General features: G+C 43.0%; 1 protein-coding gene across 1 annotated transcript in view; it reads right to left on the bottom strand.

Annotated features, from left to right (window-relative positions):
* Positions 1–17,000, bottom strand: part of LOC117893605 (probable secreted beta-glucosidase adg3) — a 57,866-nt gene extending 40,866 nt beyond the window's left edge. Inside the window, 1 exon segment of the mRNA XM_034800281.1 lies at positions 16,670–17,000. The gene's annotated coding sequence lies outside the window, so the exon portion shown is untranslated.
* Between the last annotated feature and the right edge of the window lie 11 nt (positions 17,001–17,011).

The following is a 17,011-nucleotide window of genomic DNA, read 5'->3' on the forward strand; positions in this document are numbered from 1 at the left end:
CGGCGATCACGGGCCAACGATAAAGAAAGAAAATGGTAGGAGAGTGGACCCCCCCAAGGGCAACTGGAGGTCAGACCTAATTGATTGGAAAATCCCATTTCTTGTCGACTCTTTGCTGGCAGTTTTGTATGGATAATAAGCTTCGATATACTCACCATATGAACCCCTGCTGTATGGCAGGGCTAATCTGGATAATTCCATTAGCATGGGTTTGTTTTTGGTTTTTTTTGAGTGAAGATCAACTGATTGAACATTAATCAGGTGAGCATTAATTTGTTTCGAGATCACGTTAGGATATGCAATGAAAAGTGGGGAAATTTCTACCTTTCCCTTACGATTTAGTTGGGCAGGAAAATTTGGGCAGATTTGGGCAAAATTTGCATTAAAATCTCTTCGATTGTGTGTGAGTTTATGGAAGTTCCATAAATAATCTCCCATGACTAATTTGAATACATAAAAACACCCAAAAATATCTTCAAGGCAAACAACTCAGAGCTGCGCAATGGAATGCGAGGAATCTTTGCCAAATACGAAATCATTTAACCCAAAATAAGTGTAACTAATGTATGGGAAATTAGTTAATATCGTAATCATTAAGGCAAATTCACTGATCGATTGGTGTGCAGCATTTTCCCATGACTAACACGAGGAGGCATGCCAATGCATTTCCATGCATTTCCCAGACCACACGAAAAACCCATCCAAAAGTAAGAAAAACTCTTACTTTTCTTTCACTTTGCTCAAAATTCAGTAATTTCATTTGATGTACAATTTCAAATTGAAATATTTCTCAGTGCGTTTTCATTCAAAATGTTTTTGGTTTTTGGCTTTGGCATGCCTGGCCACCGCCCGCCCGTCCCATCAGCTCCTCGCGTTGGTTTCATTTTGTCAAGCTTTGCCATTTGCCATTTGGAGTGCTGAATTTTTCATGTGCATTTAATTAGTTGAATTATGGCCTGCGAAATGTGGCAGTGGCAGTGGCAGCAGTAGCGACTGGGCCGCAGACAATCTAATAAAAACATAGAGAAAATAAACTACAAAAATACAACTTAATGAAAATGTGCGGCTTGGCCATACCGACTGTGCGACAACTTTCGCGAAATAATTTTTATTGGCTCTCCATCTGCCCCCCCAACCCACAGACGGACAATCGTACAATGGATCAAACCTCGGGACCCGCTGCTGCTGCTGCTGCTGCTGCTGCTCGGGGATGGTCGCACGAATCACCTTTCCCATTTTTTCATTTCTCCCAAAACAGAGCTAATCGTTGGATAGCGCTCGGGGAAGATTAAAGACGGTTTATAATCACAATAACCATGATTATTTATTAGCCAAGTAATTATTGCCATTCGACATTTTCGAAATGTGATGATGATGGTTTTTATTGGAGAATTATTTATGAAAAGGATGCGGACAGATCAAAGCAGTGGGACAAGACTCTTTAATTAAATTGCAGTGTAGAAAAAAAACTATAGAATATCATAAATAATAATGCCAAAAATAAAACATTTTGTCCTTATATTTTTTTTAGATATTTTGCTGCACTTCATTCATAATTTAATAGCTAAGAAAGTTTAGTACCTTTTGAAAACTATAAAATCTCATTAAATCAATAACTAATTGGCTGAAATTTCCTTGTTAAAAAATGAACTCCACTTAAATATAATACTTTAGTTTAAGAACTTTTATTTCGAACAAGTAGAAAGTCAGCTTTCGCCCACAAAAAACACAGCAAAACGAAGAGGCTGCCTATCCACTTGTAGAGATTCTCGATCCATCATCATTATGGAGTGACGGAAGTGCTTCCTCCTACATATCTACCTGCTCCAAAAGCACTTGGGAGTCATGCATTGTATACCCGTCTAAGTACACATAATTCTCTTTCCAACATAATTAACAGACATTTTCGTTGACTCGTAATTGTCTAATAGTAGGTAGTGGTAGGTACAGCCTAATTGGGCCGTCTCAGACTCATTCTCAAGCCTTTCCCCAAGATTCTCGAGTGCGTAAGGTGGCCGCAGAGAGAGGATGGATGGATGGTATGGGGGGTGGCGTTGAGCGTGCTTCAAGCCCAAAAACTTAATTGAAACTCGGCCCAGTTCCCCACTCTACACGGAGGCACCACCACCAGTCAGTCAGTCAGTCTCTCAACCTCAGGGCCCATTAAACGAACAAAAAGCAAACAAAACCGAACACAACAAAATAAAACCGCAGATAAAAAGATCTTGAGATTTTCCACAATTATTTTGTATTCGAGCGACAGAAACAGCAGAAAAACAAACAACAACAACCACTTGACCCAGTTACATTTGTTGAGGTTTGTTTTTCTTTTTCTTTTTTTTTTTGTGTATTTTTTTATTTAGCATTTGTCTTTTTCTTAATTTTTGTTCTTCAGCATTCGGCAAGGCATTGTTATTAGCGACAAGAACCGTTCGTAATGAATGGCGTAGACCCTACCCAGAGAGGAAAACTCTGGGCATAATTTCGTTGCTTTGGGGTCGCTCGCTCTTGTCTCCAACAAAATTGTTTGAAGCCACAATTAAAAGATTGCCAACGTAATTAGCCGGCTGGCTCTACATTTTAGGCTTCAGTTCAGTTCGGTTCAGCTCTGGCAAGATTTATGCACGGAGTGTAAAGTTCAAGCCACCAAAAAGGTAAGCTTTTCGACTGCACAGGTGGTGGGCATGGGCAGAGTAGGCATGGGGCAAAGGTAAAGTCAAGTAAAGCAATGTATTGCAATGCAAAGTAAAGGGCGTAATTAATTTTTGAAGGACAAGTCTTGGCTTGGAATCATTAAAAACGAATTTACTGAGGTCAAAGTCTCGAAAAAGCCAAAGATTCAACGGAGCTTGACCAACGCAGAGAACGAACAGAGAGCGGGAGAGAAAAAGTCTACAAGAGGAGACAAAAAGGGAGAGCGGGAGAGAGAACTCTACAGCCGCTGAGAACAAAGCGAAGCCCCAAAGAGCAGCACAGAATTTCTTGTGATTCTCTTACAGTTTCCAATATTAAGATTCTTCTTCAGAGATCCTGAATTTTCTTCCGTAATATTCTTATCTTAAAGAGATATTTATCTTTCCGATTCTCCAGAAATGAGTAAGCAATGCATTTCCGTATTTTGATAATTTACCTTACAAGAGCGGAGAACACCCAACAAATAGCCGGGGAGCACGTGCCCTGCGATTTGGATCGCTTCTGGGAATCGAAGGGGAAATCAGCTGGAGACGAAATCGAAACCGAAAACCACGCGAGAGAGCGAAAGTGAAACGCAACGGCAGCAGCAGCAGCAGCAACAACAAAAGTCTAATCAGACTGCGGCCACAGCAATAACAACAGCAACAACAACAACAACAAGTACATATCATGTCTCATGCTTAAAGCTCTTAAACTCTCTTTCTATGTCATTGACAGACGCGCCGTCGTCACAGTCTTCGTCTTTTGTCGTTGTTTGTCTCTCTTTTGGCCTGATGCTTCTTTCCTTTTCCTTTTGATACCCTTGCGAGAGCGAGCGTGTGAGAGTGCGAGAATATGAGCTGCACAGTTGTTTGTGTTTGCATGCAAGGACAGGGAATAAAGGGAATGAAACGTGGATCAGTCGCTGCTGTTTCGACGCCTGCTGCTGCTCCGCTGTCTGCTAATCCTCTTTGCAGGCTCTGTGCATAAACGGGCTGTGTATGCAGTTCTAAAATCCCAGGGTATCCAATGTCTCGATACTCGTTTTTCTGCTCTTTTGCTTTTTTGACTGACAAATGAAAATCTCAATTGGCTATCGCCGGACAATCAGAAAGACGAAGATACGACAGCCGGGGCCATGAGAAGCTGGAACTATAGTCGTTGTTGTTACTGCTGCTAGTCGTTGTTGTTGCTGTTGTTGTTGCTGCCAAACATTACACACATTACAATGAAGCAAAAGAAATGACAACACAACTGCATACGAAAATGTACTTTCACTCATCGCTTTTTTCGTTGTTGTTGTTGTTGTTGTTTAATTCAATTTTTGAAAACGTCATCGTGTCGCAGATAAAATAACATACCAAACAACAAACAAACAAATGCAAAGAGATCTGTGGGTCTCTCTTTTTTTGCTGATTGATGGGGGGATCACATTGTGGCACATCTTTCCCAGGCCTCAAAATCTGGCAGCAATCGCCAGCAGGGGTTGGGGGGCAGCACTTCAAAGTAGAATAAATACAATTTGTCGCACCTTTCTAGACCGCCCCATGGCAACGCCTCGACCATTGCCCAAAAGACACGACAGCTCGCCCAATTAAATGCAAATTTTTCTTGTTTTAGAAATCGATGCCGAAACAGACACTGGCACTGGCACTTGAAAGACTTTCTTTGTAGCTGAACGAAGCTTGGAATACCCTAAAAGATGCAAGTTTTAAGACGTGCCACCAATTCTTACTCACTCAATATACCCCATCTGTTAGGGTATCCATAAAAAAGAGAGAAGATAGATGCAAATTGTCTTTTCTCCCATCTGCCGTTTCGACCACCCACACGAATGGGCGACAGTGGGCGCCACACAAACGTCTCACTTGCTCTGCAGACCACACCGCCTCAGCGCCACACCGCCACAGCGCCGCATGGCTGCTGCAGTGGCCCCACAGCATTTGCCGTGGCACAAATTTATGCGCATTTTGATGAAATCAGTTGCGTGGGCGTGGTCCAGCGAGAGTGATGCGGCGGCGGCGTTGGTGCGGGGATCCATCGAGCAGCCATAGGATGCATCTGCCCCAAAGCGTTATTTCTGGTTTTGTTTTAAGACTTTTATTGCTTTCTTGTTGGATTTCATTTGCTTTGGTAGAGCTTTCGAGCGAAAGTGAGCAAAGAATAAGTGTTAGAGGATAAAATATTTAACTTTTTGATTGCTATTATTTGGAAATAATGCAAGAGATTGAAATTATTTTTACTATTCTATAAAAGATGCTAATTTTTGGTACTCATGGAAAGATTTTTAAACCTAACAAAAATTTAAAAACAGTTTGGGAATTATATTTCAGGTTTAATGACGAAATATCTTTGGGTAAAACTGCTAAAAGTTCTTAAATTTTTAAATCAAAAATCAATAAATTAAATAAAGCTAAAATATGTTACTCCAGGGCACAGTTTAACGAACAGTCCTGCATTCCGAACACATTCAAAACATTTACAATTTAACAGGATTATAAAATTTCGAACATGTTTCTATTTTCTATAGCTCCCACAACACTTAAGACCGCTCTGCACATGGCTAGATGTTCACGGATCACAATTTATGTGCAAAACTTTCATTAACTAAATGTCAACAGGTGCATGCGTTTCTCTACTCTTTTTATTTGTTTTCAAACTGAAGGTGAACACAAGCAAAACAAAACAAAATCAAGTAAAATAAAATATAAATTATAAATTGCGCACAAATTGCGATTAAGGTCGTGTTTGAGTCGTGTGTGTGCTCAGCTGCTGCTTGACCTGATTTAAGTTGCAGCTTTACTATCTGAGTGTCTCTCTCTCTGTGTCTGTTGACCCTTCCGCTTTGGAGGCGCTGCCAGCTATGTTTGCCACCCTGCCCCTGCCCCAGCTCTATCAAAAATTAATTACGAAACGGAAACAGTAACAAACGAAGTTTGGTGCAAAATTGAGCCACGTAATTGCCCGAGAAGATGATGACGATGCTGTAAGCAGGCAAAATGCACAAACAGCAAATGATTCTCGATTCGGCAACTTCCACCAAGAGGTTCAGCAACAGCAACAGCTCCAGCTCCAGCTCCAAGTGCAACTGCAACTGCCACAAAAACTGCTGTGACTTCATGTCGAGCTCATAAATTGGGTGGCTGCCTTGGCCAAAACAATCTGAGAGTGCAACCTGGCGTGGCTTTTGCTGTGTTAGCAGTTTTCGTGAATGAAATACACAGAGATATTCTGCTGTAAATCATCTCAAACGGAATGCTTGTAATTAATTTTGAAAAAGGTATTTTTTTGGAAATTACATTTTAATTTATGGCAATGAATCATTTAAGAATATTTACGACAAGAGCTGCAGATGAGTCAGCAAAGAGGAGCTGTAATAAGCAAGATTTTAAGCATGTTTGAACGAGCAAAAAATTAGGGATTTATGAGCTTAAAAATGGATAAATAAAAGTAAGTTTAGGGCTAGAAATTGCAAGGAATATTTTGGTTTTCTTTGGATTTACCACTTTAAATTAGTGTAAAACTATGGAAATGATTCAGCAAAGAACATCTGAAACGCAACTTAAAATGTTTTTAAATAAAAATAAAAATCCAACATGTGTTTTACTCCTGGGCAATCGATGAAAACTCTCTGTAAAAGAGTAGTACATGAGCTCATGAGGAAAAGGCATTAAAGCTGCCGAAGTCGAAGAGAACTGTTGCCAAAATAAACTTTCCATATACACAATTCCCACACTTAAAAGTAGCAAATCTAACAATAAATGTATTGTTTTAATCTCCTGGACAATCCCGGGCATTTCTTGGTCATGTACAAGGCTTTAGCTGGGCTTTGTGCCCTGACTTTCTCATTTGCCAAAAACTGAGTGAAACTATTTATAAATAATGACAAATCATGGCAGCAAATGATACGCAAAAGATTTGGCCAACATTTTGACCAGCCGCAGCCTCACCCTGAAAAACAGCCAATTGTTGGGGCAGGGAATGGGATCTGCTGGGTGGAGGGTATCACAATGGATTTCTGCAGATATGCGGTCGGTCGGCCGCTTGTTTTGTTGTCAATTCATGGACTTTAATTGCTATTGCATGTTGTTAAGCGAGAGAGGGACAGAGACCCAGACACTGTGAATGATATATGGCCTGCGGCAGAGCCTATCCACCTTCCGATCCCTGGCACTGGCACTGGCACTGGCGCTCGTCTGGTCAAAAGATTGATGGTGTTATGCAATGGCAATGGCAACCCTTTCCTCTAGAGAGAGGGAAGCAGCCACCTTATCGGCAATGCGCATCGTTTGTGCAGCATTAAAAACGCTCAAAGTTTCTTTCATTTTTGCTGTGTGGCACAAGGCACACGCAAATATCACAACAACAACAACAAGGAGAAAAACTGAACTCCATTGAACCAACGGCAGCCCCCTGCCACACTTTGTGGCAAGCGAAAAACAAAGGCCCCGCCGCCGCCGCCGCCAAGGTAATGCCAAAATCCGCTTTGAATTAAACACAAAAAAATAATAGAAAACTTTATCATTTGGCTAATTTTTTGTTGCGGTGTTGGTGCCTCCAGACTTTTGCGAGAGAGTCACGCAAACCTGAAGCCAAAGCAAAGTGCAAAATGTCGCGGCATTGCGAATAAATTGAATTGGAATGGAGGCGGAACGAGGTCCTTAAGCCCCTGACTAACTGACGTTTCACGGGAACCTGCAGCTACCCTGCCCGAAAACACACACAAAACTAAACTCACTTTTCGTCCAAAAAATAAATGAGAAATAGAAAAAATAAACACAAAAAAACCCAAAAAAGCTAAAGCCAAATAAAGTTCATTTGCCGCAGTCTAGACAACAAACATTTTTGCACTGCAGAGGAGAGCAGGATGTGCAGGGTGTGGTTCCTGCCAAAAAAGGACATTAAATCATTCAGAATTCAGAGCCAAAATAGTTTCAGTAGGGACCCGAGACCAGGGCCAAGGCGAGACACCAGACAGACAGACAGACACAAGGCTGTGGCCGCCACCCCATGCCATGGCAGCACACTCCTATCTATATCTTTATATCTATGTATCTATGTATCTATGGTTGTATCTGTGCATGCATGCATGTGTGCCTGTGTTGCGGCAAATAATAGTAATTTGGCTAATTCAAAAATTGCAGCTCTCAGGCGTCGCGCTGCCTTGCTGTTGGTCGTTCGTTCGCTTTTAGCCCTGAACTTGAATAAAAAAGTGCTCGGGCCCCAGCCCCTTCAACGACCCTCAATTCTCCCTTTCTCTATAATAATTTTTGCTGTTGTTGTGCCGGACAAAGTGAAAATTAAGAAGGCAGTGAAAAAGGAAAACGGAAGAGCCAAGAAAACGCACAAAAACGAAAAGGCAATACTCTGAGAGTTAGTGGGGGGAAAATATTATTATTTCAAGGAGTTTTTTATGGGTAATTTCCATGATAGTTTCGCTGGAGTGTTCAGTTTAGAGAGGCCTCATAAGTGGACAGCTGAAGCTTAAAGATATATGCTTCAAAGTGGTCAAAATGGAGCGCAGGGATAAGGCTTTGGCATGGTAAAAATATTTAAATTAAATATTTTATTCCCATAATTTACTTTTTTAGTGAAATTAAAAAGAGTTTACTTTGATTCTACGGCAAAAAAACACTTTGAACATGCATTAAAATTGTAGAAAATATATTTAAGCTAAATACGAAAATAATGCATTAAAAAAAAAAAAAAAAAAAGCATTAAGAATTTAAAATATTTAATTATATTTAAGACAAATATTAATTTGATTGCCGAAAATTTAAGTAAAACACAAATCAAACTCTTTGTGTGCCTTTTCCACTCTCAAAAAATAATTTCTAAAAAAAAAATATTTTTCTAACTAAAGGTTCATCTCACAAGCAACGAAAATGCACCAGTCATGTGCCATGACGCAGGGCAAATGCCCGTTTACAAAACAGGAGGCGTAACTTTGGCCATTGATTCGTGTCCGAGGCGTGTCCGTAATACGGGGCGTATGAGTAATACACACGGACGGCTGCTCATAATCCAAACGCCTTTTCCCCAGTTGCCCGTTAAGTGTTTTTTTGTTGCTGATCCTTTTGGCTTTAATTAAAGAGCTGCAGCAAACGTTGAGAGAGATTTGCATTTGGCAGAGGCTGAGGCTGAGGCTGAGGCCGAGCCACTCCACCCCCACCACGGGCGAGATGCGATGCGGAAGCGGCCGTCTGCTACGGTCTGAAGCCAAATTGAATTATTATGCAATTAGCAATTAGCATCAATTGAGGCAGAGAATCTCTGCCGAAAACCACTCGACTGGGTCAACCGTTCATCAGAGCGAAGAACTTGGTTGGCCCCACGACGGGGGGCGGTGCGGGTGCGGGGTGCGGGTGTGTCTATGGCCTCCAAGGTAACAACTCTTCTACGATCTATGCTGCAAGCACTCCAGGCTTTGTTTACCCACTTTGAAGTAAAATGAAAAGACTTGGCTCATTTGTTGATATTTGCATTTCGCAACAGCAACGAGATCTCTTGAGATTTTTTGCCTGTCCAAAGACTTGAACTTCCCCCTCGAAGTGCATGTGGAGGAAGATGCTGCGTCATTGCTGACTCGAACGTTCTTTCCCCCCGCACTGCTAACCTTTTGGAGCTGGTCAAAGTCCAGCTATAAATAGACAAACAATAAATGCAGAAACTCGGAACACACTGCAGTTGCAATGTCTGAAAGCAATCCGACTTAATCATGTGAGAGGAGAAGAGCAGCGGCAGCGACAGCGACAGCGGCACCGAAATAACAAACGAAAAGAAGACAACAACAAACTGCAATCGAGTTGGCCACAAAACAAAACTTGAGTTTGCTCTAGGCTGAACTTGCAGGCAGAGAGTTGGAGATGAAGATGATGATGGAGATGATGTTGCTAACTCGCGACGAGTTCTCTTGGTCAATTCGCATGACTCAGCCAGCAGCTAGAGCTGGAGAATGTCGCAAACAGAGCAGAGATGAATGCAATCAGAAGTAAAATTTAAACTAATAAGAAGTAGATACTGCAGCGATTTTCAAAGATATTTTGGGCATAGATTTATATGGATTTTTAGGCATTTTTAGCTTTGATCAATACTTATTTATTTATGCAGTTTCCATGGTAATTTTTACTAAGATTCCAACTCCATCTGTAGCTGATCTGTCATGAGGCATAGCAAAAAGAGGCTCAGGATTATGCGGCTTTAACCATGAATCTTTTACGATACAATCCTAAATTCTTATTTCTTATTCCATCAAAATAATATCTACCAATCTCTGCACTTCTTTAGCGCTCGAAAGCAACCCAGTCTGAATTTTCTGAACATTCCTGCCGCTACTTACAGCACAAAAGGCGCCTCCCTCCCATCCCAGAGTGTCCAGCCATGAGTCACACGGCAAACTTGCGACTTAGGACTAGAACTTCAGGTGCAATTCCCGTGACTTTTCCGCAAAGATTCCAACCCAAAAACAAGTTGCAAGCTAACGAAGCGTGGCAAAAACTGAACGAACTTCTGCTGGCAACTTTGTGTCTGTGTCTGCGGCTGCGGCTGCAACTTTGTGTCCGTGTGTGTGTGTGTGTGTGTGTGTGGCAGAGGAAACGTTATTTCCAGGAAATGCATGTTAGCTCTTTCTCTTTCATGCACTCTTTCCAGCCGCCATCTGCCTCTCTATCGCTCTGGGAATAAAAGCCGCTAGGAACTTTCTTTCTTTCAAATCAGCTGCAAAATTAGTCTAGGAAAAATCTCATTCACATTGGCAAAACCCATTGATGGAGGGAAATTTCTGCTGTGAGAACGAAAGCGAAAAAAGCGAAACGCTTGGAAGATCTTGCAAATTCCAGAGACCTCTCCGCTCTCCCCTCTCTTTGCTGCTTCTGCTCTTAAGCTAATTAAGCCGTGTTGGGGGTGTTGTACTAAGGGAAAGCACTAACTGCAACTGCAACTGCAACTGCAGCAACAGCAACAACAACAAAGATGAGAAATCGCTGGCTTCCTGGCTGCATAAAAGAAAATGAGTCTAGGAGGAGAAAAAAAACTTGTTCATCTTCAGCTCTAACGAGCTAACGGAGCGACATGCAGACGAATGGCTGGCTGGCTGGGATGGATGGACCGACAATGAACGTTTCCACGATAGATAAACAAGCAACAAACAACAACAACAACAGTAACAGCCACAACAGGTAGCAACTGGTGCAAGTGCAAGTGTAACAGCGGCAGCAGCAGCAGCAGCAGTTGAAGCTGTAGCCGAAGCGGCAGCAACAGAAGCTGAACTTACTGCCGCTCTAGAGATGGACACGTGACAAAGTGGCAAGATCAATGGATGCCAACGAACACGAGATGGCATCGAAAAACAGAAAACAAAATGATGGATGGACAAAGAAGCTCGAAAGATTAGATATCGAACTATGAAAGGAGCAACTACGATTGAGAATTTACATTAATATGTTTAAATATCGTAAAATTATGGTTTTATTTTTATATTCCATAAATTTAGTTTTAGAAATTTTAATGGCAATTTCTGTAGAGGCAAAGGGACTATATTTTGACACAATTTGGCAACTGGTAAATATTATTAAAAAAATATATATAAATCTGTATAACATCAGAATAATATTTAAAAGAATTTTTTCATGTTTTTCAGACTGCCGCTGAAGGGCAAACATCGTTAAAGATTAATATAAATGTGTGTAAAATAATAAAAATATTAAAAGTAATTTTTTCCGATTTATTTCAGTCGAAAAAACTTCAAGAACAACCCAATATTATTCCAAAATCTCTCATACGGCAAAATATATCCAAGAAGAGACAATCAATAATCTTATTTAAATCTCTTGACTTTCCACACAATATTTTTAACGAACAAAAGCTGCTGGAAACCCTTTACAAAATCCTCAAAAAAGTTCCCAATAATAATGATAATAGAGACTAATCATAAACCTACTAAATTTAGCAACTCCGTTTCTGTTTCACCCACGGAATCACGCCGAAACATCTGTCCAGTTGCCCATCCCCAGGGCGGCAGGGCGGCAGGGCGGCGCTCGTGTTGAAGTTTTTGGGTTGAGTGCCTCCTGGGGTGATGTGGGTGGCTCGGGATTCGTGTGGTTAAGTGTCCCTGTGTGTGTGGGTGTGTTTGTGTGTGTGTAAGGCCATGCCCTGCATGCCGCCTGGGCCAAGACAATAAACAAATAAATTACATGAAAGCGTCTGCTGCTGCCTGCTGCCTGCCTGCCACAGTTTGAATCTTTTTCAACAAGATAATCACAATGAAGCGGCACGAAATGTGCAGCAATGTGGCATCCTCATTAAGCCCCCTCTCCCGAGACCCTCCTGGTTAAAAGTGAAAGTCATTGCGAATCCCCCCAACAAACCCAACAAATCCTAAGCAGAAGCAGGCAAAAGTAATTGGCCAGGTCGCCTCGTGGGTTAATTAAAACGCACTTTGTGGCCAATGAATAAAAGGAAAGAAAAAATGGGAAAAACAAAGAAGTCAATGATGCGAATGGCAATGATGTGGCACCATCAGCAGCAGAGGCACGGGACACGGGGCACAAGGGGCACATTCATATCGATACCGAATGAAATGTAAATATTTGAATGACCGCAAAAACCGCAGCAAACCTCGGCAGCAGCATCCGTGAGATGCCTTTGAAATGTCTCTAAGATAAATTAATTTGCGCAGCAACTAAACAACAACAAAAACTGAGCCTAGAGGTGGCGGCGCCTCGCCTCAGCCTCAGCCTCAGACTGGTACACTTTTCCACTTCTTCCGCCAATAAACAAATCTCGAGAAAGTATAGAAAGCTGCTGCCTGCCTCTGCGGCCTGCCTGCTCGCTGCCTCAAATGAGATTCAATAAATTTTGCACAGGCGGCTGGCTGCCACTTAAAAACTGATAGCTATATTTAAGTCCAGTGCCAGTGCCAGTGCCAGTGTCTGCCGCCCGAAGGCTCCTTTGTGGGTCAGTCGAGCAGTTCATGTAGGAGGCATGTGGCATGTGGCATGCGGCAGCAAATTGGGTCAACCCATGGGCTGTACAAGCCCACCTGCAGCTGACCTCACACCGCACCCCGTCCACCCGTGCCAGCTTTGATTCAAAGAACAATTTCCATTCAAAATTGAAATTTAATCAGCAGAAAAAGAACACAGGAAGTCTAACGACTAGGGAATACCCTTGAAAAACCTTTTCACATGCTAATTCATCACTCTGAGACTGTACTTTATGCCCTCTTGAGTTTTCCAGAGAACTCAAAGCTGAAACTTTAGCAGCTGAGTGTCGGTTATGCGATCCCTTCAGCCACTGGCAGAATGAATGGCCGCCACTTGCCCTGCCTTTAAGCTGTACTCCGGGCCACTCTTGGCCACTCTTGGCGTGGGCCGAGGCGACAGGTTAACCAACTGCGACGACGACTCAATAAACGAGGCTTTGTGGGCTTATTGACAGCAGCAGGACAGGAACGAACGGTGCCACATTTGCGGCGATTGTGCAATGGGTGGCAGGCACACAGGCAGGCACACACATGTGTGGCACAAGTGCCATAAGAATCTGAGAGCAGCAGCTGGCCAAAACGGTAAATGTTGTACTCAGATGGAGGAAGTTCCCTCTGTGTGTGTGTGTGGGGGATAGGGGGAACGGCGGGGGACATAGGCTAACATTACCCGCGAGCCCACATTGACATGCTCTGAATACTGTGGGGGCTACACCGCCCCCCCTGCCACCACCGCACATTGTTGCTGCCCGCGGTCACCGCTGCTGCTGTGTGGCATGCCGCACTTGCAACGCGCAGTCTTGAGAATGGCATTTTGATTTATTGGCTCTGGAGCTTCGATTGCATAATATCAGTGGCAACAGCAGCAGCAGCGGCAGCAGCTCCCCCACAACCTTTGGTTGACTTGGAAAATGCAAAGCCAAATGCATTTTTTCCCACAATTTGCGAACAATAATGAAACCGTGGCTCACTGGCTGGCTCGATGTCTGGCTAGCTGGCTGGCTGCCTGGCTGTCTGCCTGGTTGCTTGGCTAATTAAATCAAATAAGCACCGGCAAGCGCATTAAAAATGCACACAAAAAGGCGAGCACACGGCAGACTGACAAAGTACACAAAAAATTGGGAAATCAAATACTTTGATTTATGTCACACGCCGAATAGTGAATGCTCTAACGAGCGGCAGAAGAAGTTGCTAATTTGCGCAAAGAAAATTTATACGCGGAGAGGCAGAAGCTGAATGAAATCTGTGGGTGGCTAAGGTAGAAGGAATCGTGGGGGTATTTTTTCTGTGTAAATATTTCCGTTAAAACAACTTTCTTTCTGTCTACCCATGGAATACATCTTCATCTTTCTATGCTTAGAAATTCCTCTGCCATTTTTAGGCATAGAAAATCTTCTGCCATTTATCTAATCCTTCGGAGAATCCTTTTTTATCTGTCTCTTTTCTCTACAATCTGCATTTTGGCAGCTATAAAATCTACAAAAACCCCATAAATTGCTCCTTCTACGCTTTCAAAATTCCACCATCAAAAAACAGCTCCAAATAATTGCATATTTTCCCTCTACAAAGGAAAAATCCTCTCCCACTTTTTCTTCACTCAAATCTCAACCTTTAGTCAAATGAAATTGCATAGCAAAATAACGCTCAAACGGAAAGGGCATGGAGGCTGGAGGCAGACAACTGCAAATGCTCTCCACTCCGGCAGCCACAAGCGGCATGCCACAAGTGGCCAAAGTGCTTACAGCCGGCGCGGCCCGGCCCGGCCCGGCCGGCAACGACCGATAAGAGACAAAGACAACAGAAATATGGTCAGAGCAGGGCAACAGCAACAGCAACAGCAACAACAACAAAATTGGCAACAAAAAGGCAACCAATTAAGGCCAATTTAGTTGCTGCAACGCCGAGCGGCAACGACACAAGAAATAATCAGTGGAGAAACAAGTCAGGGAAGAGATAGCGCCGCCCGCCGCAGTCTCAGGGAGAACCGAAGCTTAAGATACACTTGGCAAATATGTGTCAGAAATATTATAGGGTTAAAGATGTTGAGCCACAAAGCAGACATAGAGACATAAAATGACTTAGGAAATGGCGGAAATGAACTGCTCCCGCATAGTCGCTGTACCCTGCTGTCAGGTAAGGGTATAACAGCAAGCCACAGCAACGAGAGCAACGTCTCAGCATGCAAATGAGAGCAGCCAAGCAGCAGCAATGCAACCAAAGTAACTCGATACAAATTTTGCCAAGAAAAAAAACAGCAGCAACAGCCACAACAACAGTGGCAAAAATTATGTACGAGTATTTCTTCAGCATGCAGGTATTTGTATTGGTTCAAAAATTGTCACATTTTTTGTTGTAATTGCTGCACCGCGGGAACTGTGAGAAAATATGCAAAGCAGCTGAAACAGAAAACTTTTGCGATAGTGCAGCGTGCAGCGTGGGTCTCCCTGCCTCTGGGCTTAAAAGTGCAGTCATAAATCCCGTGCTTGCCTCACAGTTTCACTGTGGTCTTGGGTTGCCTTTTTTTGTGTGAAGCTCCTGGTGCCACTTGATCCATTTAATTCTAGGATCTTCGGATGGCAAATTGTCAGTGGAGAGAGAAGAAAAGATTGGGTTGCACACAAGAGTATTTTTGAAGAAATTTAGGGTATAAATGTTGCTGTTTTTAGCTAGTTTTTTGGTGTCTTAAGTCATGAATATATTTCATCTTTCTTCAGATAATTTGGTCATTAAGAATGATCAAAGATTGATAGATTTGTGCGTTAAAAGCTGTAGAGAAATTTGTCAAAAATGTTGGGCAATTCGCTTTTTAATCATTTAAAAGGTAAAACCTTTTCGAAACTACCTAAATAAATGTTTAATAATTCCAAATATTAAAACAATAAATATTATCTGCGTTTACAAAACTTCAAGAACATTTTTTCGATTGAGCACCTTAAATATTCAGCGCTAATGGAACCCACTTGTAACAACTGTACGCTAAATGCCAGTACCCACTGTACGTGCAGGTCAAAAGTGCAATAGGAAAAGGGGCCATGCATACATATGTATGTATGTACCCAGGGTAGATAAAGATGATCTGTCTGATCTGCTGCACTGTTCTGATTTATAGATGATGAGTGTGTGGCAAGCACACATACCGCCACACAAGTGTGTCACACAGCGTGGAGGGGCAGGCAGTCACCAGAGAAATCTTCATTTTTCAATAACAAATACTCGAGTGCATGGCAAGGTTTTACCATAAGTCAGTGAGCGGCCGGTCAGTGGGGTGCAGTGCCCGGGGGGCAGCGTCTGCGGCGGCTGCATTGTTTACCCAAGGCGGAGTGCGGCTTTTGAAGGTGTTGAGGCCGGGGGTGCGGCTTAAGAGAGGCTGGTAACGAGCCGGCCTCAGCTTTTATTTTTTTGTTATTTTATTTTTTTTTGGCTGTGCGCCCATCCAAGCTTGTGGCAGCAAGTGCCGTGACCTTTTTCTGTCTTTCTTTCAATTCGAGTTCTTTTTTGGCTTTTACGAGTATATTTGTTCAAGGGGGGAGCAGAAACCGAATCTAATTGTGCGAGCGGCTTGCCCCAAGTGGTAAGGTAGGTAAGGTAATGCCCCCCTCTAGCCCCACCAGTCACGCGCCGTTGGTGTTAAAAGACGGGAGGAGAGTGGCATTATCTTTGTGCCACCGCGACTTGGGGGCACGGCACGGCTCGGCATACAATCAATTTATATAGCTGGGGCACACTGACACTCACACGCATACGCACGCACACCCACGCATATTTATGCCCCGGCTTCTGCAGGTGGCGGCAGCTCAGCTCGGCTCTGCTCACAACCCGTTTTTGATTGCAAGAAAAAACTAAACTTTTGCACACACTTGTTCACTTTCTTCTTGCTGCGGCTGCTGCTGCAGCCATTGCGTATGTGTGTGTGTGTTGTAGTGTCCACAGCATCCCGTGGATTGAAAGTAACTGTAACTGCATATGCGTGCACCTGTGTGCAGCTTACACTAACTCACATGCATTCGTACATACCTGTCCAGCAAATTAGCAAAACCGCAAAATATGTGTCGCTTTCAATTGCAATTGCAATTGCGATTGCAGCTCCAACTCGATTCGGACTCCACTCGAACTTTAGACCCCTTGTCCACCGGCTTACGAAAAAAACGGCCAAGCACACACACTCACACAAACAAACTCGCGACGCGACGCGACACGCGGACCTTAGCACTTGCGTAAATATTTGTCGTGGCTAGAATAAAACTTGAGAAGACGCGAAACGAAGCGAAACTAAACGTTTTGTGGATCCCGTTGAATGCAGCCCCAGCGCAGCGCCAAGCGCCAAAACAGAGAGAGAAATGGGAGAAATGGCTGCAC

This window comes from Drosophila subobscura, chromosome J (assembly GCF_008121235.1).
Source record: "Drosophila subobscura isolate 14011-0131.10 chromosome J, UCBerk_Dsub_1.0, whole genome shotgun sequence".
In the NCBI taxonomy this organism is placed as follows: domain Eukaryota; kingdom Metazoa; phylum Arthropoda; class Insecta; order Diptera; family Drosophilidae; genus Drosophila; species Drosophila subobscura.